General features: G+C 28.7%; 2 long non-coding RNA genes across 2 annotated transcripts in view; both read left to right on the forward strand.

The window, feature by feature from the left end:
• LOC137621089 (uncharacterized) overlaps window positions 1-3419 on the forward strand; it is a 41828-nt gene extending 38409 nt beyond the window's left edge. The window contains exon 4 of the long non-coding RNA XR_011040113.1: window positions 3151-3419. This is a non-coding gene — a long non-coding RNA (uncharacterized lncRNA). The remainder of the gene's footprint in view (window positions 1-3150) is intronic.
• Window positions 3420-5759: 2340 nt separating this feature from the next.
• LOC137621091 (uncharacterized) overlaps window positions 5760-27712 on the forward strand; it is a 33354-nt gene continuing 11401 nt past the window's right edge. Inside the window, exon 1 of the long non-coding RNA XR_011040115.1 lies at window positions 5760-5996. This is a non-coding gene — a long non-coding RNA (uncharacterized lncRNA). The remainder of the gene's footprint in view (window positions 5997-27712) is intronic.

Consider the following 27712-nt stretch of genomic DNA (forward strand, 5'->3'; position numbering starts at 1 on the left):
ATATGGTTCAGTTGGATTTGCAAATTTTCATTTAATTTTACTAATTATGAAGCTTGGTGACATATTTTTGGTGCATTTATTTTTTTCTTATTTAGCCATATAACCGAGGTGCCTGATTACAGGCAAGTAGGTGACATGTAAAAATTCGCACATTCACTTTTGTAGCGCTATTATCTACATTTACATATGACATGAGATTGTGCACGTATTAAATTTTCGACATCCATGGCCTTATTTTCATGTAGGGAAGACCTGAAAATATGGACGCATTCACTTTTCTACTAGAGCCATTTCCCCGCATAAAACTTTTTGTGCTGTAACGAATTTTGTTTTTACATTAGGAAAAAAAAAGAGCAACGATTCTTAGAAAAATTAGGAAACTAAGATCTTGGATTTGTAAAACGATTATGCCTTCATTAAATGCAAGGGTTGATTGTTGATTTTAGTATAGAGCCTTTAACATTGAAGTTAATTTTGATGCTTTCATATATCTTTTGACTGGTTGTGTCAAATTAAGTAAGTAAAATCTTGTTTGATACTTTAATTCCATTACCATTGTAATGCGTTTTTGTTTCATGTGTTGTGGTAGAAACATGGTGATAAATACGAAGAGATTAGCTCTTAACCACTGGTGAATTAAGCGATTGTAACTGTATAAAAACTACTTAGTTGCAGTGTATTATGAAGAATTTTTTATTTGCTGCAAGAAGAGAATTTTAACTTGTTCACTTTAACACGGTCTTAGTTCATTAGAGTATCGTATATAACCTCTTTCTTCTCGTAATTTTCAATATCTTTAATTGCTTAGGACGTTTGCTCTACAAAGGAAATGGGAGTCTGTCTCTATGTAAGTGTGATGTCCAAATGTGATATTTCCATACAGAAATCCTTTTACTTTACAAAGTTTTATTTTACGCTACATGCTAAAAGAAATATTCGGGGAAATTGACCAGTGCCTAAAGAAATAAGTGAGCCTTAAAGATTGTAAAAGCTTTAAATGTAGAATAATTCGTATGCATGAATCAACTTAAACTAATTACCATATAATAACTGTAGTATAGAATATGGAAGATAATGTTAACTAATTCATTTCAATGCCTTGTATTGTTTGTCTTTCAAAAATGTGAAGATGCTATGTAAAGAACCCCAAATCGAAGTATAGCAAATGTAAATACTTTTTGATTTATAATACTTATGTAAGTGTCTAATGTTTAATGTTTTGTGTTAACGTTATCAGTCCACTCACCTCATAAAAAATGTAAGGCAGATACATAGAAGAGGAATTAAAGCTTTATTGTACAATGTTCTATCATATTGTTCAAAATGAAAATTGAAAATGTTTTTCTACTTTTTAGCAAGGCCTGTTGATTAGTGGACACAATGCAACATTGTGTTCCCACGCCTTTTTTACAATGTTTATATATATGCTTTGTCTTCCAAGGAAATGGAAACTATGTTCAAAACAAATGCGTTGAATAATATCATTATCACTTATGCAACTGTGCACGTATTCATTTGTCTACTAAGGCTATTTCCTTGCAGAAAACCTCTGCAAGCAATGTAATTTATTCTTTACTACCGATGCTATAAATGATCTGATTTGTCTTCCAGGTATTCAGGAGAATTCTAGCCGAAAAGGAAAGGAGAGATTGCTACCCCCCCCCCCCAAAAAAAAATAAAAATACTCTGCGGCTTCATTGCACAGGAATTTTAGCTAGCATGGCAGCATTTGATGTCATGCAACAAGAAAATTGAACAATTTCTCTACTTTAGACCTATATTGGTTGATGATAGCAATGTATAGAACATAGTCTCTTCTAGCCTTTGCCAATATATTTGGTATCTAAGGATTTTTTTTCCCAAGGAACTAGAAACGTGGTTTGCTATGTTTTTATTTAGCAATTTTGTTTCTGATTTCAATGTTTTTATTAAGCAATTTTTTTCTGATTTCAATATTTTATTGAGCAATTTTTTTCTTGATTTCAGTGTTTTTATTATGGAATTTTTTTCTGATTTCAATGTTTTTATTAAGCATTTTTTATTTTAACGTTTTTTCATTAAGCCTTTCTCTGATTTTATTGTTTTTTATTAAGCATTTTTTTCTGATTTCAATGTTTTTTATCAAGCATTTTTTTAATTTCAATGTTTTTATTGAGTATTTTTTCTGTTTTCAATGTTTTTAATAAGCATTTTTATCTGATTTCAATGTTTTATTATGCATTTCTTGCTGATTTCAATGTTTTTATTAAGCATTTTTTCTGATTTCTATATTTTCATTAAGGTTTTTTTCTGATTTCAGTGCTTTCATTAAGCAGTTTTTTTGTTTCAGTGCTTTCATTAAGCATTTTTTATGATTTCAGTGCTTTCATTAAGCATTTTTTATGATTTCAGTGCTTTCATTAAGCATTTCTTATGATTTCAGTGCTTTCATTAAGCATTTTTTATGATTTCAGTGCTTTCATTAAGCATTTTTTCTGATTTCAGTGCTTTCATTAAGCCTTTTTTTTCTGATTTCAGTGCTTTTATTAAGCCTTTTTTCTGATTTAATTGCTTTCATTAAGCCTTTTTTCTGATTTAATTGCTTTCATTAAGCCCTTTTTCTGATTTAATTGCTTTCATTAAGCCTTTTTTTATTTCAGTGCTTTCATTAAGCCTTTCTTTCCGATTTCAGTGCTTTCATTAAGCCTTTTTTTCTGATTACAGTGCTTTCATTGCTTTCATTAAGCATTTTTTCTGATTTCAGTGCTTTCATTGAGCATTTTTTATGATTTCATTGCTTCCATTAAGCATTTTTCTTAATTTCAGTGCTTCCATTAAGCATTCTTAGTGATTTTAGTGCTTTCTTCAAGCTTTCCTATTGATTTCAGTGCTTTCATTAAGTATTTTTACAAGTATACGTGCTTTCTTTAAGAATTGGGATAAATCTCGGTACTTCTTTTAAGCATTTTTTGGATTTTGATCTTTCTAAAATACAGCTAAAATACCGTGGGCTCAACAAGAAGATAATTTTGCATATCAATAAAGTGACTAGTAATCATTGCAGAAATTCACAAGTACTTTTAAACTGCGTAATTATTACATAAAACTAATTACAACGTAATGATTATCCTACTACCAATGCAGTATGTTAATTTTGTCTTCATCTTTCAGGTGCTGCGGTGAGAATAAGTTATTTGATTATTCTAACAACATGCAAGCATAGTTATTGCTACAAAATAAAACCAATACTGCAGCCACAGCGTCGAGGAACAATACTTTCAATGCAGAATTTTGTATTATGCACTACAAGAGGATAAATTAACAAGTTATTCACTTCAGCTCGGACTTTGTTCAATAGTGATCAATATATCTTCTCGCCTTTGTCAATATTCCCAATTTCTAAAGATTTCTTTATCAGGCAAGAAACTAGGAACCTCGGTCTAGGTAAGTGTGAGACATAAATGCACTCGTATGTAAATTTTTTAATATTTCCTACTTCCATGCAGAAAACTATTTACTTTACAAAGTTTGTTTACAAAGTTTTATTCAGTATATGAAAAGAGAAACTAAAACTCTTTAGAAAATTGGCAGTTCTAGAAGAAAGTAAACTGTGATTCTGAAATATTGTAAATCTGTATAACCGCATTTTTTTAATCTAATTACAATATTGCGATTGAGCCTTCAACAAAAATGTTAATTCAGTTCAATGCTTCCATAAAGTATTTCCAATGATTTTAATGTTTTCATCAAGTATTTTTATTTCAGTGATTTCATGACCTATTTGTCGGATTTAAAATGTTTTCATTAAGCATTTTTTTTAGATTTCAGTACTTTCAAAAAGCATTTTTTAGATTTCAGTGCTTTCAGAAAGCATTTTTTAGATTTCAGTGCTTTCGGAAAGCATTTTTTTAGATTTCAGTGCTTGCAAAAAGCATTTTTTAGATTTCAGTGCTTTCAGAAAGCATTTTTTAGATTTCAGTGCTTTCAAAAAGCATTTTTTAGATTTCAGTGCTTGCAAAAAGCATTTTTTAGATTTCAGTGCTTGCAAAAAGCATTTTTTAGATTTCAGTGCTTGCAAAAAGCATTTTTTTAGATTTCAGTGCTTTCAAAAAGCATTTTTTAGATTTCAGTGCTTTCAGAAAGCATTTTTTTAGATTTCAGTGCTTTCAGAAAGCATTTTTTTAGATTTCAGTGCTTTCAAAAAGCATTTTTTAGATTTCAGTGCTTTCAAAAAGCAATTTTTAGATTTCAGTGCTTTCAAAAAGCATTTTTTAGATTTCAGTGCTTGCAAAAAGCAATTTTTCGATTTCAGTGCTTGCAAAAAGCATTTTTTTAGATTCCAGTGCTTGCATAAAGCATTTTTTACAGATTTCAGTGCTTTCAAAAAGCATTTTTTTTCTGTTTTCAGTGCTTTCATTAGGCATTTTTTTCTGTTTTCAGTGCTTTCATTAGGCATTTTTTCTGTTTTCAGTGCTTTCATTGGGCATTTTTTTCTGTTTTCAGTGCTTTCATTGGGCATTTTTTTCTGTTTTCAGTGCTTTCATTAGGTATTTTTTCTGTTTTCAGTGCTTTCATTAGGTATTTTTTCTGTTTTCAGTGCTTTCATTAGGCATTTTTTCTGTTTTCAGTGCTTTCATTAGGCATTTTTTCAGTTTTCAGTGCTTTCATTAGGCATTTTTTTCTGTTTTCAGTGCTTTCATTAGGCATTTTTTTCTGTTTTCAGTGCTTTCATTAGGCATTTTTTCTGTTTTCAGTGCTTTCATTAGGCATTTTTTCTGTTTTCAGTGCTTTCATTAGGCATTTTTTCTGTTTTCAGTGCTTTCATTAGGCATTTTTTCTGTTTTCAGTGCTTTCATTAGGCATTTTTTCTGTTTTCAGTGCTTTCATTAGGCATTTTTTCTGTTTTCAGTGCTTTCATTGGGCATTTTTTCTGTTTTCAGTGCTTTCATTGGGCATTTTTTCTGTTTTCAGTGCTTTCATTGGGCATTTTTTCTGTTTTCAGTGCTTTCATTGGGCATTTTTTTCTGTTTTCAGTACTTTCATTAGGCATTTTTTCTGTTTTCAGTGCTTTCATTAGGCATTTTTTCTGTTTTCAGTGCTTTCATTGGGCATTTTTTCTGTTTTCAGTGCTTTCATTGGGCATTTTTTCTGTTTTCAGTGCTTTCATTGGGCATTTTTTCTGTTTTCAGTGCTTTCATTGGGCATTTGTTCTGTTTTCAGTGCTTTCATTGGGCATTTTTTCTGTTTTCACTGCTTTCATTGGGCATTTTTTTGTTTTCAGTGCTTTCATTGGGCATTTTTTTGATTTTCAGTGCTTTCATTGGGCATTTTTTTCTGTTTTCAGTGCTTTCATTGGGCATTTTTTTCTGTTTTCAGTGCTTTCATTGGGCATTTTTTTCTGTTTTCAGTGCTTTCATTGGGCATTTTTTTCTGTTTTCAGTGCTTTCATTGGGCATTTTTTTTCTGTTTTCAGTGCTCTCATTGGGCATTTTTTTCTGATTTCAGTGTTTTCATTAGGCATTGTTAGATTTCAGTCTTGCTAAAGTACCATGGCCTTAACAAATAAGATAATTTTGCATATCAATAAAATGACTAGTAATCATTGCACAAATTCACAAGTACTGTAAGTTAATTATCATCAATTTGAATTACTTTTAAACTGCGTAGTTATTACATTTAACTAATTACAACGTAATGATTATACTACTACCAGTGCAATATGTTATTTTTGCTTTCATCTTTCAGGTGCTGCGGTGAGAATAAGTTATTTGATTATTTTAACAGCATGCAAGCATAGTTATTGCTACAAAGAAAACCAATAATGCAGCCACAGCGTCGAGGAACAATACTTTCAATGCTGAATTTTTTATTATGCACTACAAAGGATAAATTAACTAAGTTATTCACTTCAGCACGGACTTTGTTCAGTAGTGATCAATATATCTTCTCGCCTTTGTCAATATTCCCAATTTCTAAAGATTTCTTTATCAGGCAAGAAACTAGGAACCTCGGTCTAGGTAAGTGTGAGACACATGAATGCGCTCGTATAAAGTTTTTATTTTGTCCTATTTCCATGCAGAAAACTATTTACTTTACAAAGTTTGTTTACTAAGTTTTATTCAATATATGGAAAAAAGAAACTAAAACTCTTTAGAAAATTGGCAGTTCTAGAAGAAAGTAAACAGTGATCCTGAAATATTGTAAATCTGTATAACCGCATTTTTTTAATCTAATTACAATATTGCGATTGAGCCTTCAACAAAAATGTTAATTTAGTTCAATGCTTCCATAAAGTATTTCCAATGATTTTATTGTTTTCATCAAGTATTTTTATTTCAGTGATTTCATGAGGTATTTGTCGGATTTGAAATTTTTTCATTAAGCATTTTTTCAGATTTCAGTGCTTTCAAAAAGCATTTTTAGATTTCAGTGCTTTCATAAAGATTTTTTACTGATTTTAGTGCTTTCAAAAAGAATTTTTACAGAGATCAATGCTTTCAAAAAGAATTTTTACAGATTTCAGTGCTTTGAAAAGGCATTTTTACAGATTTCAGTGCTTTGAAAAGGCATTTTTACAGATTTCAGTGCTTTGAAAAAGCATTTTTACAGATTTCAGTGCTTTGAAAAAGCATTTTTACAGATTTCAGTGCTTTGAAAAAGCATTTTTACAGATTTCAGTGCTTTGAAAAAGCATTTTTACAGATTTCAGTGCTTTGAAAAAGCATTTTTACAGATTTCAGTGCTTTGAAAAAGCATTTTTACAGATTTCAGTGCTTTGAAAAAGCATTTTTACAGATTTCAGGGCTTTGAAAAAGCATTTTTACAGATTTCAGTGCTTTGAAAAAGCATTTTTTACAGATTTCAGTGCTTTGAAAAAGCATTTTTACATATTTCAGTGCTTTGAAAAAGCATTTTTACAGATTTCAGTGCTTTGAAAAAGAATTTTTACAGATTTCAGTGCTATCAAAAGGCACTTTTACAGATTTCAGTGCTTTGAAAAAGCATTTTTAAAGATTTCAGTGCTTTGAAAAAGCATTCTTAAAGATTTCAGTGCTTTGAAAAAGCATTCTTAAAGATTTCAGTGCTTTGAAAAAGCATTTTACAGATTTCAGTGCTTTGAAAAAGAATTTTTACAGATTTCAGTGATTTGAAAAAGCATTTTTACAGATTTCAGGGCTTTGAAAAAGCATTTTTTACAGATTTCAGGGCTTTGAAAAAGCATTTTTACAGATTTCAGGGCTTTGAAAAAAAGCATTTTTACAAATTTTAATGCCTTCTTTATGCATTTTTACAAATTTTAGTGCCGCCTTTATGCATTTTTACAAATTTTAGTGCCTTCTTTAAGCATTTTTAAAAAATTTAGTGGCTTAATTAACCATTTTTACAAATTTTAGTGCCTTTTTAAGCATTTTTACAAATTTTAGTGCCTTTTTTAAACATTTTTACAATTTTTAGTGCCTTCTTTAAGCCTTTTTACAAATTTTAGTGCCTTCATTAAGCCTTTTTACAAATTTTAGTGCCTTCATTAAGCCTTTTTACAAATTTTAGTGCCTTCATTAAGCCTTTTTACAAATTTTAGTGCCTTCTTTAAGCATTTTTAAAAATTTTAGTGCCTTCTTTAAGCATTTTTAAAAATGTTAGTGCTTTCTTTAAGCCTTTTTACAAATTTTAGTGCCTTCTTCAAGCATTTCTACAAATTTTAGTTCCTCCTTTATGCATTTTTACAAATTTTAGTGCCTTCTTTAAGCATTTCTACAAATTTTAGTGCCGCCTTTATGCATTTTTACAAATTTTAGTGAATTCTTCAAGCATTTTTACAAATTTTAGTGCTGCCTTTATGCATTTTTACAAATTTGAGTGGCTTCTTCAAGCATTTCTACAAATTTTAGTGCCTTCTTTATGCATTTTTACAAATTTTAGTGCCTTCTTCAAGCATTTCTACAAATTTTAGTGCCTTCTTTATGCATTTTTACAAATTTTAGGGCCTTCTTTAAGCATTTTTACAAATTTTAGTGCCGCCCTTATGCATTTCTACAAATGTTAGTCCCGCCCTTATGCATTTCTACAAATTTTAGTGCCTTCTACAAGCATTTTTACAAATTATATTGCCTTCTTTAAGCATTTTCACAAATTTTAGTGCCTTTTTCAGTCATTTCTACAAATTTTAGTGCCGTCTTTATGCATTATTACAGTTTTAGTGCCTTCTTTATGCCTTTATACAAATTTTAGTGCCTTCCTTATGCATTTTTACAAATTTTAGTGCCTCCTTCAAGCATTTTTATAAATTGTAGTGCCTACTTTATGCATTTTTACAAATTGCCTTGCCTTCTTTAAGCATTTTTACAAATTTTAGTGTCTTCTTTATGCATTTTTACAAATTTTAGTGCCTTTTTTTATGCATTTTTACAAAACTTAGTGCCTTTTTTATGCATTTTTCAAATTTTTAGTGTCTTCTTTATGCATTTTTACAAATTTTAGTGCCGTCTTCATGCATTTTTACAAATGTTAGTGCCTTCTTCAAGCATTTCTACAAATTTTAGTGCCTTCTTTATGCATTTTTACAAATTTTAGTGCCTTCTTCGAGCATTTTTACAAATCTTAGTGTCGTCTTTATGTATTTTTACAAATTTTAGTGCCTTCTTCAAGAATTTCTACAAATTTTAGTTCCTTTTTTATGCTTTTTCACAAATTTTAGTGCCTTCTGTTTGCATTTTTACAAATTTTAGTGCCTTCTTCAAGCATTTTTACAAATTTTAGTGCCTTCTTCAAGCATTTTTACAAATTTTAGTTTTCTTAATGCATTTTTACAAATTTTAGTGCCTTCTTCAATTATTTCTACAAATTTTAGTGCCTTCTTAAATTATTTCTACAAATTTTAGTGCCTTCTTTATGCATTTTTACAAATTTTAGTGCATTCTTCAAGCATTTTTACAAATTTTAGTGCCGCCTTCAAGCATTTTTACAAATTTTAGTGCCTTTTTTATGCATTTTTACAAATTTTAGGTCCTTCTTCAAGCATTTTTACAAATTTTAGTGTCTTCTTTATGCATTTTTACAAATTTTAGTGTCGTCTTTATGCATTTTTACAAATTTTAGTGCCTTCTTCATGCATTTTTACAAATTTTAGTGCCTTCTTCAAAAATTTCTACAAATTTTAGAGCCTTCTTTATGCATTTTTACAAATTTTATTGCCTTCTTCAAGCATTTTTACAAATTTCAGTGTCGTCTTTATGCATTTTTACAAATTTCATTGCATTCTTTACGTATTTTTACAAATTTTAGTGCCTTCTTGAGGCCTTTTTACAAATTTTAGTGCCGCCTTTATGCATTTTTACAAATTTTAGTGCGTTCTTTATGCATTTTTACAAATTTTAGTGCCTTATTTAAGCATTTTTACAAATTTTAATGCCACCCTTATGCATTTCTACAAATTTTAGTGCTGCCCTTATGCATTTCTACAAATTTTAGTGCCGTCCTTATGCATTTCTACAAATTTTTGTGCCTTCTTCAAGCATTTTTCCAAATTATAGTGTCTTCTTTATGCATTTTTACAAATTTTAGTGCCTTCTTTAAGCATTTCTACAAATTTTAGTGCCGCCTTCAAGCATTTCTACAAATTTTAGTGTCTTCTTTATGCATTTTTACAAATTTTAGTGTCGTCTTTATGCATTTTTACAAATTTTAGTGCCTTCTTCATGCATTTTTACAAATTTTAGTGCCTTCTTCAAGCATTTCTACGAATTTTAGTGCCTTTTTTATGCATTTTTACAAATTTTAGTGCCTTCTTCAAGCATTTTTACAAATTTTAGTGCCTTCATTAAGAATTTTTACAAATTTTAGTGCCTTCATTAAGCATTTTTACTAATTTTAGTGCCTCCTTCAAGCATTTCTACAAAATTGAGTGGCTTCTTCAAGCATTTCTACAAATTTTAGTGCCTTCTTTATGCATTTTTACAAATTTTAATGCCTTTTTCAAGCATTTCTACAAATTTTAGAGCCTTCTTTATGCATTTTTACAAATTTTAGGGCCTTCTTTAAGCATTTTTACAAATTTTAGTGCCGCCCTTATGCATTTCTACAAATTTTAGTCCCGCCCTTATGCATTTCTACAAATTTTAGTGCCTTCTACAAGCATTTCTACAAATTATATTGCCTTTTTTAAGCATTTTCACAAATTTTAGTGCCTTTTTCGGTCATTTCTACAAATTTTAGTGCCGTCTTTATGCATTATTACAGTTTTAGTGCCTCCTTCAAGCATTTTTATAAATTGTAGTGCCTACTATATGCATTTTTACAAATTTCCTTGCCTTCTTTAAGCATTTTTACAAATTTTAGTGTCTTCTCTATGCATTTTTACAAATTTTAGTGCCTTTTTTATGCATTATTACAAATTTTAGTGTCTTCTTTATGCATTTTTACAAATTTTAGTGCCTTCTTCATGCATTTTTACAAATTTTAGTGCCTTCTTCAAGCATTTCTACAAATTTTAGTGCCTTCTTTATGCATTTTTACAAATTTTAGTGCCTTCTTCGAGCATTTTTACAAATCTTAGTGTCGTCTTTATGCATTTTTACAAATTTTAGTGCCTTCTTCAAGAATTTCTACAAATTTTAGTTCGTATTTTATGCTTTTTCACAAATTTTAGTGCCTTCTTTATGCATTTTTACACATTTTAGTGCTTTCTTCAAGCATTTTTACAAATTTTAGTTTCGTCTTCATGCATTTTTACAAATTTTAGTGCCTTCTTATATTATTTCTACAAATTTTAGTGCCTTCTTTATGCTTTTTTACAAATTTTAGTGCATTCTTCAAGCATTTTTACAAATTTTAGTGCCGCCTTCAAGCATTTTTACAAATTTTAGTGCCTTCTTTATGCATTTTAACAAATCTTATTCCCTTCTTTACGCCTTTTTCCAAATTTTAGTGCCTTCTTTATGCCTTTTTCCAAATTTTAGTGCCGCCTTCAAACATTTTTACAAATTTTAGTGCCTTCTTTATGCATTTTTACAAATTCTAGTGCCGCCTTTATGCATTTTTACAAATGTTAGTGCCTTCTTCAAGCAATTTTACAAATTTTAGTGCCTTCTTCAAGCATTTTTACAAATTTTAGTGCCTTCTTTATGCATTTTTACAAATTCTAGTGCCTTTTTCAATTATTTCAACATTTTAGTGCCTTTTTTTATGCAATTTTACAAATTCTAGTGCATTCTTCAATAATTTTTACAAATTTTAGTGCCTTCTTTATGCATTTTTACAAATTTTAGTGCATTCTTCAAGCATTTTTACAAATTTTAGTTCCTTCTTTATGCTTTTTTACAAATTTTAGTGCCTTCTTTATGCATTTTTAAAAATTTTAGTGCCTTCTTCAAGCATTTTTACAAATTTTAGTGCCGCCTTCAAGCATTTCTACAAATTTTAGTTTCTTCTTTATGCATTTTTACAAATTTTAGTGCCTTCTTCAATTATTTCTACAAATTTTAGTGCCTTCTTTATGCATTTTTACAAATTTTAGTGCATTCTTTACGCATTTTTACAAATTTTAGTGCCTTCTTCAAGCATTTTTACAAATTTTAGTGCTTTCTTTATGCATTTTTACAAATTTCATTGCCTTCTTTAAGCATTTCTACAAATTTTAGTGCCGCCTTCAAGCATTTCTACAAATTTTATTGTCTTCTTTATGCATTTTTACAAATTTCAGTGTCGTCTTTATGCATTTATACAAATTTTAGTGCCTTCTTCATGCATTTTTACAAATTTTAGTGCCTTCTCCAAGCATTTCTACAAATTTTAGTGCCTTTATGCATTTTTACAAATTTTATTGCCTTCTTCAAGCATTTTTACAAATTTCATTGCATTCTTTACGCATTTTTACAAATTTTAGTGCCTTCTTGAGGCATTTTTACCAATTTTAATGCCGCCTTTATGCATTTTTACAAATTTTAGTGCGTTCTTTATGCATTTTTACAAATTTTAGTGCCTTCTTTAAGCATTTTTACAAATTTTAATGCCACCCTTAAGCATTTCTACAAATTTTATTGCTGCCCTTATGCATTTTTACAGATTTCAGTGCTTTGAAAAAGCATTTTTACAGATTTCAGTGCTTTGAAAAATCATTTTTTACAGATTTCAGTGCTTTGAAAAAGCATTTTTACAGATTTCAGTGCTTTGAAAAAGCATTTTTACAGATTTCAGTGCTTTGAAAAAGCATTTTTACAGATTTCAGTGCTTTGAAAAAGCATTTTTACAGATTTCAGTGCTTTGAAAAAGCATTTTTACAGATTTCAGTGCTATCAAAAGGCACTTTTACAGATTTCAGTGCTTTGAAAAAGCATTTTTAAAGATTTCAGTGCTTTGAAAAAGCATTTTTAAAGATTTCAGTGCTTTGAAAAAGCATTCCTAAAGATTCCAGTGCTTCGAAAAAGCATTTCACAGATTTCAGTGCTTTGAAAAAGAATTTTTACAGATTTCAGTGATTTGAAAAAGCATTTTTACAGATTTCAGGGCTTTGAAAAAGCATTTTTTACAGATTTCAGGGCTTTGAAAAAGCATTTTTACAGATTTCAGGGCTTTGAAAAAAAGCATTTATACAAATTTTAGTGCCTTCTTTATGCATTTTTACAAATTTTAGTGCCTTATTTATGCATTTTTACAAATTTTAGTGCCTTCTTCAATTATTTCTACAAATTTTAGTGCCTTCTTTATGCATTTTTACAAATTTTAGTGCATTCTTTACGCATTTTTACAAATTTTAGTGCCTTCTTCAAGCATTTTTACAAATTTTAGTGCTTTCTTTATGCATTTTTACAAATTTCATTGCCTTCTTTAAGGATTTCTACAAATTTTAGTGCCGCCTTCAAGCATTTCTACAAATTTTAGTGTCTTCTTTATGCATTTTTACAAATTTCAGTGTCGTCTTTATGCATTTTTACAAATTTTAGTACCTTCTTCATGCATTTTTACAAATTTTAGTGCCTTCTCAAAGCATTTCTAAAAATTTTAGTGCCTTTATGCATTTTTACAAATTTTATTGCCTTCTTCAAGCATTTTTACAAATTTCATTGCATTCTTTACGCATTTTTACAAATTTTAGTGCCTTCTTGAGGCATTTTTACAAATTTTAGTGCCGCCTTTATGCATTTTTACAAATTTTAGTGCGTTCTTTATGCATTTTTACAAATTTTAGTGCCTTCTTTAAGCATTTTTACAAATTTTAATGCCCCCCTTATGCATTTCTACAAATTTTATTGCTGCCCTTATGCATTTCTACAAATTTTAGTGCCGCCCTTATACATTTCTACAAATTTTAGTGTCTTCTTTATGCATTTTTACAAAGTTTAGTGTCTTCTTTATGCATTTTTACAAATTTTAGTGCCTTCTTCAAGCATTTCTACGAATTTTAGTGCCTTTTTATGCATTTTTACAAATTTTAGTGCCTTCTTCAAGCATTTCTACAAATTTTAGTGCCTTCTTTATGCATTTTTACAAATTTTAGTGTCTTCTTTATGCATTTTTACAAATTTTAGTGCCTTCTTCATGCATTTTTACAAATTTTAGTGCCTTCTTCAAGCATTTCTACAAATTTTAGTGCCTTCTTTATGCATTTTTACAAATTTGAGGTCCTTCTTCAAGCATTTTTACAAATTTTAGTGTCGTCTTAATGCATTTTTACAAATTTTAGAGCCTTCAAGCATTTCTACAAATTTTAGTGCCTTCTTTAAGCCTTCTTAACAATTTTAGTGCATTCTTCAAGCATTTCTTAAAATTTTAGTGCATTCTTCAAGCATTTCTTAAAATTTTAGTGCCGCCTTCAAGCATTTCTACAAATTTTAGTGTCTTCTTTATGCATTTTTGCAAATTTTAGTGTCTTCTTTATGCATTTTTGCAAATTTTAGTGTCTTCTTTATGCATTTTTACAAATTTTAGTGCCTTCTTCATGCATTTTTACAAATTTTAGTGCCGCCTTCAAGCATTTCTACAAATTTTAGTGCCTTCTTTATGCATTTTTACAAATTTTAGTGGCTTCTTCAAGCATTTTTACAAATTTTAGTGGCTTCTTCAAGCATTTCTACAAATTTTAGTGCCTTCTTTGAGCATTTTTTAAAAATTTTAGTGCCTTCTTTACGCATTTTTACAAATTTTAGTGCTGCTTTTACGCATTTTTACAAATTTTAGTGCCGCCTTTAAGCATTTTTAACAAATTCTAGTGCCTTCCTTATGCATTTTTACAAATTTTAGTGACTTTATACATTTTTGAAAATTTTAGTGCCTTCTTTATGCATTTTTACAAATATTAGTGCGTTCTTTGTGCATTTTTACAAATTTTAGTGTCGTCTTCATGCATTTTTACAAATTTTAGTGCCTTCTTCAAGCATTTCTACAAATTTTACTTCCTTCTTTATGCATTTTTACAAATTTTAGTGCCTTCTTCAAGCATTTCTTCAAATTTTAGTGCCTTCTTCAAGCATTTCTTTGAATTTTAGTGCCTTCTTCAAACATTTTTACATATTTTAGTGCCGCCTTTATGCATTTTTACAAATTGTTTTGCCTTCTTCAAGCATTTCCATGAATTTTAGTCCCTTCTTTAAGCATTCCTACAAATTTTAGTGCCTCCTTCAAGCATTTTTACATATTTTAGTGCCTTCTTTAAGCATTTTTACAAATTTTAGTGCCTTTTTTACGCATTTTTACAAATTTTAGTGCCTTCTTTACGCATTTTTACAAATTTTAGTGCCTTCTTTACGCATTTTTACAAATTTTAGTGCCTTCTTTACGCATTTTTACAAATTTTAGTGCCTTCTTAATGCATTTTTACAAATTTTAGTGCCTTAGTTATGCATTTTTACAAATTTTAGTGCCTTCTTTAAGCATTTTTACAAATTTTAGTGCCGCCCTTATGCATTTCTACAAATTTTAGTGCCGCCCTTATGCATTTTTACAAATTTTAGTGCCTTCTTAACGCATTTTTACAAATTTTAGTGCCTTAGTTATGCATTTTTAAAAATGTTAGTGCTTTTTTTAAGCCTTTTTACAAATTTTAGTGCCTTCTTCAAGCATTTCCTAAAATTTTAGTGCCATCTTCAAGCATTTCTTCAAATTTTAGTTCCTTCTTTAAGCATTTCTACAAATTTTAGTGCCTTCTTTAAGCATTTCTACAAATTTTAGTGCCTTCTTTAAGCATTACTACAAATTTTAGTGCCTTCTTTAAGCATTACTACAAATTTTAGTGGCTCCTTTAAGCATTTTTACAAAATTTAGTGCCTTGTTTACGCATTTCTACAAATTTTAGTGCCTTGTTTACGCATTTTTACAAATTTTAGTGCCTTATTAAAGCATTTTTACAAATTTTAGTGCCTTCATTAAGCATTTCTACAAATTTTAGTGCCTTTATTAAGCCTTTTTACAAATTTTAGTGCCTTCATTAAGCATTTCTACAAATTTTAGTGCCTTCTTTATGCATTTTTACAAATTTTAGTGCCTTCTTTAAGCATTTCCTAAAATTTTAGTGCCATCTTCAAGCATTTCTTCAAATTTTAGTTCCTTCTTTAAGCATTTCTACAAATTTTAGTGCCTTCTTTAAGCATTTCTACAAATTTTAGTGTCTTCTTCAAGCATTTTTACAAATTTTAGTGCCTTCTTTATGCATTTTTACAAATTTTAGTGCCTTATTAAAGCATTTTTACAAATTTTAGTGCCTTCATTAAGAATTTTTACAAATTTTAGTGCCTTTATTAAGCCTTTTTACAAATTTTAGTGCCTTCTTCAAGCATTCCTACAAATTTTAGTGTCTTCTTTATGCATTTTTACAAATTTTAGTGTCTTCTTTATGCTTTTTTACAAATTTTATTGCCTTCTTTAAGCATTTTTACAAATTTTATTGCCTTCTTTAAGCATTTTTACAAATTTTAGTGCCTTCTTTAAGCATTTTTAGAATTTTTAGTGCCGCCTTTAAGCATTTTTAGAAATTTTAGTGGCTTCTTTAAGCATTTCTACAAATTCTAGTGCCTTCTTTAAGCATTTTTACAAATTTTAGTGGCTTCTTTAAGCATTTTTACAAATTTTAGTGGCTTCTTCAATTATTTCTACAAATATTAGTGCCTTCTTTATGCATTTTTACAAATTTTAGTGCCTTCTTCAAGCATTTTTACAAATTTTAGTGCCTTCTTCAAGCATTTTTACAAATTTTAGTGCCTTCTTTATGCATTTTTACAAATTCTAGTGCCTTTTTCAATTATTTCAACAAATTTTAGTGTTTTTTATGCAATTTTACAAATTTTAGTGCCTTCTTCAATCATTTTTACAAATTTTAGTGCCTTCTTTATGCATTTTTACAAATTTTAGTGCATTCTTCAAGCATTTTTACAAATTTTAGTTCCTTCTTTATGCTTTTTCACAAATTTTAGTTCCTTCTTTATGCTTTTTCACAAATTTTAGTGCCTTCTTTATGCATTTTTACAAATTTTAGTGCCTTCTTCAAGCATTTTTACAAATTTTATTGCCGCCTTCAAGCATTTCTACAAATTTTAGTTTCTTCTTTATGCATTTTTACAAATTTTAGTGCATTCTTTACGCATTTTTACAAATTTTAGTGCCTTCTTCAAGCATTTTTACAAATTTTAGTGCTTTCTTTATGCATTTTTACAAATTTCATCGCCTTCTTTAAGCATTTCTACAAATTTTAGTGCCGCCTTCAAGCATTTCTACAAATTTTAGTGTCTTTTTTATGCATTTTTACAAATTTCAGTGTCGTCTTTATGCATTTTTACAAATTTTAGTGCCTTCTTCATGCATTTTTACAAATTTTAGTGCCTTCTCAAAGCATTTCTACAAATTTTAGTGCCTTTATGCATTTTTACAAATTTTATTGCCTTCTTCAAGCATTTTTACAAATTTCATTGCATTCTTTACGCATTTTTACAAATTTTAGTGCCTTCTTGAGGCATTTTTACAAATTTTAGTGCCGCCTTTATGCATTTTTACAAATTTTAGTGCGTTCTTTATGCATTTTTACAAATTTTAGTGCCTTCTTTAAGCATTTTTACAAATTTTAGTGCCTTCTTTAAGCATTTTTACAAATTTTAATGCCCCCCTTATGCATTTCTACAAATTTTATTGCTGCCCTTATGCATTTCTACAAATTTTAGTGCCGCCCTTATACATTTCTACAAATTTTAGTGTCTTCTTTATGCATTTTTACAAAGTTTAGTGTCTTCTTTATGCATTTTTACAAATTTTAGTGCCTTCTTCATGCATTTTTACAAGTTTTAGTGCCTTCTTCAAGCATTTCTACGAATTTTAGTGCCTTTTTATGCATTTTTACAAATTTTAGTGCCTTCTTCAAGCATTTTTACAAATTTTAGTGCCTTCATTAAGAATTTTTACAAATTTTAGTGCCATCATTAAGTCTTTATACAAATTTTAGTGCCGCCTTCAAGCATTTCTACAAATTTTAGTGTCTTCTTTATGCATTTTTACAAATTTTAGTGTCTTCTTTATTCATTTTTACAAATTTTAGTGCCTTCTTCATGCATTTTTACAAATTTTAGTGCCTTCTTCAAGCATTTCTACAAATTTTAGTGCCTTCTTTATGCATTTTTACAAATTTTAGGTCCTTCTTCAAGCATTTTTACAAATTTTAGTGTCGTCTTAATGCATTTTTACAAATTTTAGAGCCTTCAAGCATTTCTACAAATTTTAGTGCCTTCTTTAAGCCTTCTTAACAATTTTAGTGCATTCTTCAAGCATTTCTTAAAATTTTAGTGCATTCTTCAAGCATTTCTTAAAATTTTAGTGCCGCCTTCAAGCATTTCTACAAATTTTAGTGTCTTCTTTATGCATTTTTGCAAATTTTAGTGTCTTCTTTATGCATTTTTGCAAATTTTAGTGTCTTCTTTATGCAATTTTACAAATTTTAGTGCCTTCTTCATGCATTTTTACAAATTTTAGTGCCGCCTTCAAGCATTTTTACAAATTTTAGTGGCTTCTTCAAGTATTTTTACAAATTTTAGTGCCTTCTTCAAGCATTTTTACAAATTTTAGTGCCTTCTTCAAGCATTTCTACAAATTATATTGCCTTCGTAAAGCATTTTTACATATTTTAGTGCCTTCTTTAAGCATTTTTACAAATTTTAGTGCCTTCTGTATGCATTTTTACAAATTTTAGAGCCTTCTTTACGCATTTTTACAAATTTTAGTGCCTTCTTCAAGTATTTTTACAAATTTTAGTAGCGCCTTTATACATTTTTACAAATTTTAGTGCCATCTTCAAGCATTTCTACAAATTTTAGTGCCTTCTTTAAGCATTTTTACTAATTTTAGTGCCGCCTTTATGCATTTTTTAAAATTTTAGTGCCTTCTTCAAGCATTTCTACAAATTGTAGTGCCTTCTTTAAGCATTTCTACGAATTTAGTGCCTTCTTTAAGCATTTTTAAAAATTTTAGTGCCGCCCTTATGCATTTCTACAAATTTTAGTGCCGCCCTTATGCATTTTTACAAATTTTAGTGCCTTCTTAACGCATTTTTACAAATTTTAGTGCCTTAGTTATGCATTTTTACAAATTTTAGTGCCTCCTTCAAGCATTTCCTAAAATTTTAGTGCCATCTTCAAGCATTTCTTCAAATTTTAGTTCCTTCTTTAAGCATTTCTACAAATTTTAGTGCCTTCTTTAAGCATTTCTACAAATTTTAGTGCCTTCTTTAAGCATTTCTACAAATTTTAGTGCCTTTTTTAAGCATTTCTACAAATTTTAGTGGCTCCTTTAAGCATTTTTACAAAATTTAGTGCCTTGTTTACGCATTTCTACAAATTTTAGTGCCTTGTTTACGCATTTTTACAAATTTTAGTGCCTTATTAAAGCATTTTTACAAATTTTAGTGCCTTCATTAAGCATTTCTACAAATTTTAGTGCCTTCATTAAGCCTTTTTACAAATTTTAGTGCCTTCATTAAGCATTTCTACAAATTTTAGTGCCTTCTTTATGCATTTTTACAAATTTTAGTGCCTTCTTTAAGCATTTCTACAAATTTTAGTGTCTTTTTCAAGCATTTTTACAAATTTTAGTGCCTTCTTTATGCATTTTTACAAATTTTAGTGCCTTATTAAAGCATTTTTACAAATTTTAGTGCCTTCATTAAGAATTTTTACAAATTTTAGTGCCTTCATTAAGCCTTTTTACAAATTTTAGTGCCTTCTTCAAGCATTCCTACAAATTTTAGTGTCTTCTTTATGCATTTTTACAAATTTTAGTGTCTTCTTTATGCTTTTTTACAAATTTTATTGACTTCTTTAAGCATTTTTACAAATTTTATTGCCTTCTTTAAGCATTTTTACAAATTTTAGTGCCTTCTTTAAGCATTTTTAGAATTTTTAGTGCCTTCTTTAAGCATTTTTAGAAATTTTAGTGGCTTCTTTAGGCATTTTTACAAATTTTAGTGCCTTCTTTAAGCATTTCTACAAATTTTAGTGCCTTCTTTAAGCATTTTTACAAATTTTAGTTTCTTCTTTAAGCATTTTTACAAATTTTAGTGGCTTCTTTAAGCATTTCTACAAATTTTAGTGCCTTCTTTAAGCATTTCTACAAATTTTAGTGCCTTCTTTAAGCATTTCTACAAATTTTAGTGCCTTCTTTAAGCATTTCTACAAATTTTAGTGCCTTCTTGAAGCATTTCTACAAATTTTAGTGCCTTCTTGAAGCATTTCTACAAATTTTAGTGCCTCCTTTAAGCATTTTTACAAATTTTAGTGCCTTGTTTACGCATTTCTACAAATTTTAGTGCCTTCGTCAAGCATTTCTACAAATTTTAGTGCCTTCTACAAGCATTTCTACAAATTTTAGTGTCTTCTTCAAGCATTTTTACAAATTTTAATGCCTTCATTAAAATTTTTTACAAATTTTAGTGCCTTCATTAAGCCTTTTTACAAATTTTAGTGCATTCTTCAAGCATTTTTACAAATTTTAGTGTCTTCTTTATGCATTTCTACAAATTTTAGTGCCTTTTTTATGTATTTTTATGAATTTTAGTGATTTCTTAGAGCATTTTTACAAATTTTAGTGTCGTCTTTATGCATTTTTACAAATTTTAGTGCCGCCTTCAAGCATTTCTACAAATTTTAGTTTCTTCTTTATGCATTTTTACAAATTTTAGTGCCCTTTTTAAGCATTTTTACAAATTTTAGTGCATTCTTCAAGCATTTTTACAAATTTTAGTGCATTCTTCAAGCATTTTTACAAATTTTAGTGCTGCCTTTATGCTTTTTTACAAATTCTCGTGCCTTCTTCAAGCATTTTTACAAATTTTAGTGCTTTCTTCAAGCATTTTTACAAATTTTAGTGCTTTCTTCAAGCATTTTTACAAATTTTAGTGCTTTCTTCAAGCATTTTTACAAATTTTAGTGCTTTCTTCAAGCATTTTTACAAATTTTAGTGTCTTCTTTATGCATTTTTACAAATTTTCGTGCCTTCTTCAAGCATTTTTACAAATTTTAGTGCCGCCTTTATGCATTTTTACAAATTTTAGTGCCTTCTTTAAGCATTTTTACAAATTTTAGTGCCGCCCTTATGCATTTCTACAAATTTTAGTGCCGCCTTTATGCATTTCTACAAATTTTAGTGCCTCCTTCAAGCATTTTTATATATTTTAGTTCCTACTTTATGCATTTTTACAGATTTCATTGCCTTCATTACGCAATTACGCATTTTTACAAATTTTTGGGCCTACTTCACGCATTTTTACAAATTTTACTACCTTCTTTAAGCATTTTTACAAATTTTAGTGCCCTCTTCAAGCATTTTTACAAATTTTAATGCCTATTTATGAATTTTTACAAATTTTAGTGCCTTCATTAAGCATTTCTATAAATTTTAGTGCCTTCTTCAAGCATTTCTACAAATTTTAGTGCCTTCTTCAAGCATTTCTACAAATTTTAGTGCCCTTTTTATGCATTTTTACAAATTTTAGTGCATTCTTCAAGCATTTTTACAAATATTAATGCTGCCTTTATGCATTTTTACAAATTCTCGTGCCTTCTTCAAGCATTTTTACAAATTTTAGTGCTTTCTTCAAGCATTTTTACAAATTTTAGTGCTTTCTTCAAGCATTTTTACAAATTTTAGTGCTTTCTCAAAGCATTTTTACAAATTTTAGTGCCTTCTTTATGCATTTTTACAAATTCTCGTGCCGCCTTCAAGCATTTTTACAAATTTTAGTGCCGCCTTTATGCATTTTTACAAAATTTAGTGCCTTCTTTAAGCATTTTTACAAATTTTAGTGCCGCCCTTATGCATTTCTACAAATTTTAGTGCCTTCTTTATGCATTTCTACAATTTTAGTACCTTCTTTATGCATTTTTACAAATTTTAGTGCCGCCTTTATGCATTTTTACAAATTCTAGTGCCTCCTTCAAGCATTTTTATATATTTTAGTTCCTACTTTATGCATTTTTACAGATTTCATTGCCTTCATTACGCATTTTTTCAAATTTTAGGGCCTACTTCACGCATTTTTACAAATTTTACTGCCTTCTTTAAGCATTTTTACAAATTTTAGTGCCCTCTTCAAGCATTTTTACAAATTTTAATGCCTATTTATGAATTTTTACAAATTTTAGTGCCTTCATTAAGCATTTCTATAAATTTTAGTGCCTTCTTCAAGCATTTCTACAAATTTTAGTGCTGCCTTTATGCATTTTTACAAAATTTAGTGCCTTCTTCAAGCATTTTTACAAATTTTATTGTCTTCTTTTTGCATTTCTACAAATTTTAGTGCCTTCATAAAGCTTTTTTACAAATTTAGTGCCTTCTTTTTGCATTTTTACAAAATTTATTTCCTTTTTTAAGCATTTTTACAAATTTTAGTGCCTTCTTTAAGCACTTTTACAAATTTCAGTGCCTTCTTTATGCATTTTTACAAATTTTAGAGCCTTTTTTACGCATTTTTACAAATTTTAGTGCCTTCTTTAAGTATTTTTACGAATTTTAGTGCCTTCTTTAAGCATTTTTCAAAATTTTATTGCCTCCTTCAAGCATTTTTAAATATTTTAGTGCCTTCTTTATGCATTTTTACAAACTTTAGTGCCTTCTTTATGCATTTTTAAACATTTTAGTGCCTTCTATATTCATTTTTACAAATTTTAGTGCCTTCTTTACGCATTTTTACAAATTTTAGTGCCTTCTATAAGCATTTTTACAAATTTTAGAGCCTTCTTTATGCATTTTTACAAATTTTAGTGCCTTTTTTTATGCATTTTTAAACATTTTAGTGCCTTCTATATGCATTTTTACAAATATTAGTGCCTTCTTTATGCATTTTTACTAATATTAGTGCCTTCTTTAAGCATTTTTACTAATTTTAGTGCCTTCTTCAAGCACATCTACAAATTTTAGTTCCTTCTTTAAGCATTCCTTCAAATTTTAGTGCCTTTTTCAAGCATTTCCTAAAATTTTAGTGCCTTCTTCAAGCATTTCTTCAAATTTTAGTGCCTTCTTTAAGCATTTCTACAAATTTTAGTGCCTTCTTTAAGCATTTCTACAAATTTTAGTGCCTTCTTTAAGCATTTCTACAAATTTTAGTGCCTTGTTTACGCATTTCTACAAATTTTAGTGCCTTGTTTACGCATTTCTACAAATTCTAGTGCCTTCTTCAAGCATTTCTACAAATTTTAGTGTCGTCTTCAAGCATTTTTACAAATTTTAATTCCTTCATTAAGAATTTTTACAAATTTTAGTGCCTTCATTAAGCCTTCTTACAAATTTTAGTGCATTCTTCAAGCATTTTTACAAATTTTAGTGTCTTCTTTATGCATTTCTACAAATTTTAGTGCCTTCTTTACGCATTTTTATGAATTTTAGTGATTTCTTAAGCATTTTTACAAATTTTAGTGTCGTCTTTATGCATTTTTACAAATTTTAGTGCCGCCTTCAAGCATTTCTACAAATTTTAGTTTCTTCTTTATGCATTTTTACAAATTTTAGTGCCTTCTTCAAGCATTTCTACAAATTTTAGTGCCTTTTTTTATGCATTTTTACCAATTTTAGAGCCTTCTTTACGCATTTATACAAATTTTATTGCCGCCTTTAAGCATTTTTACAAATTTTTGTGGCGCCTTTATACATTTTTACAAATTTTAGTGCCATCTTCAAGCATTTCTACAAATTTTAGTGCCTTCTTTAAGCATTTTTACAAATTTTAGTGCCGCCTTTATGCATTTTTACAAATTTTAGTGCCTTCTTCAAGCATTTCTACAAATTTTAGTTCCGCCTTCAAGCATTTTTACAAATTTTAGTGCCTTTTTTAAGCATTTTTACAAATTTTAGTGCCTCTTTCAAGCATTTTTAAAATTTTAGTGCCTTCTTTACAAGCATTTTTAAATATTTTAGTGCCTTCTTTACTCATTTTTTACAAATTTTAGTGCCTTCTTTACGCATTTTTACAAATTTTAGTGCCTTCTTTAAGCATTTTTACAATTTTAGTGCCACCTTAATGCATTTTTACAAATTTTAGTGCCACCTTTATGCATTTTTAAAATTTTAGTGCCTTCTATATGCACTTTTACAAATTTTAGTGCCTTCTTTATGCATTTTTACAAATTTTAGTGCCTTCTTTAAGCATTTTTAAAATTTTTTGCCTTCTTTAAGCATTTTTAAAAATTTTTGTGCCTTCTTTAAGCATTTCCTAAAATTTTAGTGCCTTCTTCAAGCATTTCTTCAAATTTTAGTGCCTTCTTTAAGCATTTCTACAAATTTTAGTGCCTTCTTTAAGCATTTCTACAAATTTTAGTGCCTTCTTTAAGCATTTCTACAAATTTTAGTGCCTTCTTTAAGCATTTTTACAAATTTTAGTGCCTTCTTTAAGCATTTCTACAAATTTTAGTGCTCTTTAAGCATTTTTACAAAATTTAGTGCCTTGTTTACACATTTCTACAAATTTTAGTGCCTTGTTTACGCATTTCTACAAATTTTTAGTGCCTTTTTCAAGCCTTTCTACAAATTTTAGTTTCTTCTTCAAGCATTCTTACAAATTTTAGTGCCTTCTTTATGTATTTTTACAAATTTTAGTGCCTTATTAAAGCATTTCTACAAATTTTAGTGTCTTCTTTATGCATTTTTACAAATTTTAGTGTCTTCTTTATGCATTTTTACAAATTTTAGTGCCGCCTTCATGCATTTTTATAAATTTTAGTGCCTTCTTTAAGCATTTTTACAAATTTTATTGCCTTCTTTAAGCATTTTTACAAATTTTAGTGCCTTCTTTAAGCATTTTTAGAAATTTTAGTGCCGCCTTTAAGCATTTTTAGAAATTTTAGTGCCGCCTTTAAGCATTTTTAGAAATTTTAGTGCAGCCTTTAAGCATTTTTACAAATTTTAGTGCCTTCTTTAAGCATTTTTACAAATTTTAGTGCCTTCTTTAAGCATTTCTACAAATTTTAGTGCCTTCTTTAAGCATTTCTACAAATTTTAGTGCCTTCTTTAAGCATTTCTACAAATTTTAGTGCCTTCTTGAAGCATTTCTACAAATTTTAGTGCCTCCTTTAAGCATTTTCTACAAATTTTAGTGCCTTGTTTACGCATTTTTACAAATTTTAGTGCCTTGTTTACGCATTTTTACAAATTTTAGTGCCTTGTTTACGCATTTCTACAAATTTTAGTGCCTTGTTTACGCATTTCTACAAATTTTAGTGCCTTGTTTACGCATTTCTACAAATTTTAGTGCCTTCTTCAAGCATTTCTACAAATTTTAGTGTCTTCTTCAAGCATTTTTACAAATTTTAATGCCTTCATTAAGAATTTTTACAAATTTTAGTGCCTTCATTAAGCCTGTTTACAAATTTTAGTGCATTCTTCAAGCATTTTTACAAATTTTAGTGTCTTCTTTATGCATTTCTACAAATTTTAGTGCCTTCTTTATGCATTTTTATGAATTTTAGTGATTTCTTAGAGCATTTTTACAAATTTTAGTGTCGTCTTTATGCATTTTTACAAATTTTAGTGCCGCCTTCAAGCATTTCTACAAATTTTAGTTTCTTCTTTATGCATTTTTACAAATTTTAGTGCCGCCTTCAAGCATTTCTACAAATTTTAGTGCCTTTTTTATGCATTTTTACAAATTTTAGTGCATTCTTCAAGCATTTTTACAAATTTTAGTGCCGCCTTTATGCATTTTTACAAATTATTTTGCTGTTTTTACGCATTTTTACAAATTTTATTGCTTTCTTCAAGCATTTTTACAAATTTTAGTGCTTTCTTCAAGCATTTTTACAAATATTAGTGCCTTCTTTATGCATTTATACAAATTCTCATGCCTTCTTCAAGCATTTTTACAAATTTTTGTGCCGCCTTTATGCATTTTTACAAATTTTAGTGCCTTCTTTAAGAATTTTTACAAATTTTAGTGCCGCCCTTATGAATTTCTACAAATTTTAGTGCTGCCTTTATGCATTTCTACAAATTTTAGTGCCGCCATTATGCATTTCTACAAATTTTAGTACCGCCCTTATCCATTTCTACAAATTTCAGTGCCTTCTTCAAGCATTTCTACAAATTTTAGTGCCTTCTTTAAGCATTTTTCCAAATTTTAGAGCCTTCCTCAAGCATTTTTACAAATTTTAGTGCCTTCTTTATGCATTTCTACAATTTTAGTGCATTCTTTATGCATTTTTATAAATTTTAGTGCCGCCTTTATGCATTTTTACAAATTCTAGTGCCTCCTTCAAGCATTTTTATATATTTTAGTTCCTACTTTATGCATTTTTACAGATTTCATTGCCTTCATTACGCATTTTTACAAATTTTAGGGCCTACTTTAATCATTTTTACAAATTTTAGTGCCTTTTTCAAGCATTTTTACAAATTTTATTGCCGCCTTTACGCCTTTTTACAAATTTTACTGCCTTCTTTAAGCATTTTTACAAATTTTAGTGCCCTCTTCAAGCATTTTTACAAATTTTAATGCCTATTTATGCATTTTTACATATTTTAGTGCCTTCATTAAGCATTTCTATAAATCTTAGTGCCGCCTTCAAGCATTTCTACAAATTTTAGTGCTGCCTTTATGCATTTTTACAAATATTAGTGCCTTCTTTATGCATTTTTACTAATATTATTGCCTTCTTTAAGCATTTTTACTAATTTTAGTGCCTTCTTCAAGCACATCTACAAATTTTAGTTCCTTCTTTAAGCATTCCTTCAAATTTTATTGCCTTTTTCAAGCATTTCCTAAAATTTTAGTGCCTTCTTCAAGCATTTCCTAAAATTTTAGTGCCTTCTTCAAGCATTTCTTTAAATTTTAGTGCCTTTTTTAAGCATTTCTACAAATTTTAGTGACTTCTTTAAGCATTTCTACAAATTTTAGTGCCTTCTTTAAGCATTTTATACAAATTTTAGTGCCTCCTTTAAGCATTTTTACAAATTTTAGTGCCTTGTTTTCGCATTTCTACAAATTTTAGTGCCTTCTTTATGCATTTTTACAAATTTTAGTGCCTTCTTCAAGCATTTTTACAAATTTTAGTGCCACCTTCAAGCATTTTTACAAATTTTAGTGCCTTCATTAAGAATTTTTACAAATTTTAGTGCCTTCATTAAGAATTTTTACAAATTTTAGTGCCTTCTTTATGCATTTTTACAAATTTTAGTGTCTTCTTTATGCATTTTTACAAATTTTAGTGTCTTCTTTATGCATTTTTACAAATATTAGTGCCGCCTTCATGCATTTTTACAAATTTTAGTGCCTTTTTGAAGCATTTCTACAAATTTTAGTGCCTTCTTTAGTCATTTTTACAAATTTTAGTGCCGCCTTTATGCATTTTTACAAATTTTAGTGCCTTCTGCAAGCATCTCTACAAATTTTATTGCATTCTTTAAGCATTTCTACAAATTTTAGTGCCTTCTTCAATTATTTCTACAAATTTTAGTGCCTCCTTCAAGACTTTTTACATATTTTAGTGCCTTCTTTAAGCATTTTTACAAATTTTAGTGCTTTCTTTACTCATTTTTACAAATTTTAGTGCCTTCTTTAAGCATTTTTACAAATTTTGTGTGCCTTCTTTATGCATTTTTACAAATTTTAGTTCCTTCTTTATGCATTTTTAACAAAGTTTAGTGCGTTTGTTTTGCATTTTTACAAATATTAGTGCCTTCTTTAAGCATTTTTGAAAATTTTAGTGCCTTCTTCAAGCATTTCTACAAATTTTAGTGCCTTCTTCAAGCATTTCTACAAATTTTAGTGCCTTTTTCAAGCATTTCTACAAATTTTAGTGCCGCCTTCAAGCATTTCTTCAAATTTTAGTGCCTTTTTCAAGCATTTCTACAAATTTTAGTGCCTTCTTTAAGCATTTCTACAAATTTTAGTGCCTTCTTGAAGCATTTTCACTAGTTTTAGAGTCTTCTTCAAGCATTTTTACAAATTTTAGTGTCTTCATTAAGCATTTTCACAAATATTAGTGTCTTCTTTAAGCATTTTCACAAATTTTAGTGTCTTCTTTAAGCATTTTCACAAATATTAGTGTCTTCTTTAAGCATTTTTACAAATTTTAGTGTCTTCTTTAAGCATTTTTACAAATTTTAGTGTCTTCTTTAAGCATTTTTACAAATTTTAGTGCCTTCTTCAAGGATTTTTACAAATTTTAGGGCCTTCTTCAAGCATTTTTCAAGTTTTAGTGCCTTCTTCAAGCATTTTTACAAATTTTAGTGTCTTCTTTAAGCATTTTTACAAATTTTAGGGCCTTCAATCATTTTTACAAAT

This window comes from Palaemon carinicauda, chromosome 27 (genome assembly GCF_036898095.1).
Source record: "Palaemon carinicauda isolate YSFRI2023 chromosome 27, ASM3689809v2, whole genome shotgun sequence".
In the NCBI taxonomy this organism is placed as follows: Eukaryota; Metazoa; Arthropoda; class Malacostraca; order Decapoda; family Palaemonidae; genus Palaemon; species Palaemon carinicauda.